The 1738-nt window shown below is 54.9% G+C and overlaps 1 protein-coding gene across 1 annotated transcript in view; it reads right to left on the bottom strand.

Annotated features, from left to right (window-relative positions):
• Positions 1 to 1738, bottom strand: part of RIBC2 (RIB43A domain with coiled-coils 2) — a 16533-nt gene that overhangs the window by 4293 nt on the left and 10502 nt on the right. The window lies entirely within an intron of this gene.

Here is a 1738-nt window from a genome sequence, read left to right as displayed (position 1 = left end):
ACGGCATAACAAGTACGCTGTTATTTCTACGATCAGAAACAGCAAACGACTTTCTCTTGACCCCATGTCCCCACCAGCTACCACCCCGTCTCTGCACCCTTTACAGCAAAACACTTTGAAAGCTGTGTCTGCGTTTGTGGGTCTCCACTTCCTTCCTGCTCGTTCCCTTTCTGTCCCCCTGACCCTTCCTCCAAAGATGCTCCTGGTAGAGTCCCCAGGGACTGCCCCCTGGATCCCGGGTTCAGCCAGCAGCCCAGCTGCAGGGTTCGACCCGGGGGCTCCCTTGCTGGGTCCCTCCTCCCTCTCTGGCTGCACCTTCTCAGGCTCCCTTGCTCTTTATAAATGAAGGTGGGGGTGGGGCATGCCCCATGGCTCAGTCCTTAGTCCCCTTCTCCTCCCTGTCTTCACTCACTCCCTGCGTGACCTTAGCCAGGTCCGCTGCTTTAAATACTCTCTGTGTGGCCATGCGTCTAAGCTTATGTCTCCAGAACTTTGTTCTGAACTCCCCACTATGTATCCTACTGCCTACTGGCTTTGGGTTGTGGCAGAAAATATCACTTGCCTCCCAGTAACCACGTTTCTTTCTTCCTCAATGAAACCATTGCTGGCAACCTTGCCGCTTGAAATAAACACTACATTTCCCAGTTAGGGGCAACCTTGTGACTAAGTGTTGTGCAGTGGAATTTAAGTGGAAGTGTCCTGTGACACTTCCGAGAAATGTCCCTAGAGTGTTCTTCCTCATTCCTTTTCCTGCCAGATGGAATATGCATGTGAGGGCTGGAGCTCAAGCAGCCACATTGTACTAGGAAGTGGCAGCCATTTGCCAAGGATAATAGAATGTTAGTCAATGACCCTGGAGCTGCCAGACTGTGTCTACATGCCAGAGATAAAGTTCTATTTTATTTAAGATGCTGTTAGCCAGGGTTTCCTGCCATGTTCAGGCACAGAATCCCAACAGATATAGAGGTCTAACGCACACGGCACACACACTATATCCAAAACTGCACCTGTGACTTCCGTCCCCCTATCAACCTGCTCCTCTCACCCTCTTTGTACCTCTGTAAATACCAACTGCGTCCTTCTCACTGCCCGGGCCGGAAGGCCTGCAGTAATCCTTAACTCCTCTGGGTCTCATATGCCCCCCCCAACCCTTCAACCAATCCTGCTCACTCTGGTTTCAAAATAGATCCAGAATCTGACCATTTCTCGGCGCCCTGGACCCAGCCAGCATCACCTCTCACCTTGACCGCTGCAACTGCCTCCCTAACGGTCCCTCTACCCGCCTTCGCCCCGCACCCCAGTAGAGCCCTTCCTCAAAATGGCAGCAAGAAGGATCCTTCTAAACGTGTCAGAGCGCCTCACTCCTCCGCTCAAACCCTCCAGAGCGGCCCGTCTCCATCACAGAGAAGGCCAGCTCTTCCCCACGACTGCCAGGACCTTGACCTTCCACCTCCCAGACCCCTTCCTGCCCCTCCCCTCATCCCTCAGCAGCCACTGGGCCCCCCCTCTTCTCTGAGCCTCCCCCAGGCCTCTGTCCTTGCAGTTCACCAGGGGGTGGTCCCTCCTAATCGTGGGGCGCCCCCTCCCCTCCTGCAGGTCTTTGTTCCAGCGTCACTTCCCAGTCCCCTGGGGACCCTTCTCAAACTCAGCACCCTCCAGCCCCTGGCCCAGCCTCTCTCCCCGAGCACGCCTCAACAGCTGCTTCTAGGGACAAGCACAGCAGCGGTTAGAACAAGCC

The sequence above is a fragment of the Crocuta crocuta genome, unplaced genomic scaffold, assembly GCF_008692635.1.
Source record: "Crocuta crocuta isolate KB4526 unplaced genomic scaffold, BGI_CrCroc_1.0 scaffold143, whole genome shotgun sequence".
Classification (NCBI taxonomy): Eukaryota; Metazoa; Chordata; class Mammalia; order Carnivora; family Hyaenidae; genus Crocuta; species Crocuta crocuta.
Note: the sequence above shows the minus strand (reverse complement) of the source record. Positions and strands in the feature narration are given on the sequence as shown.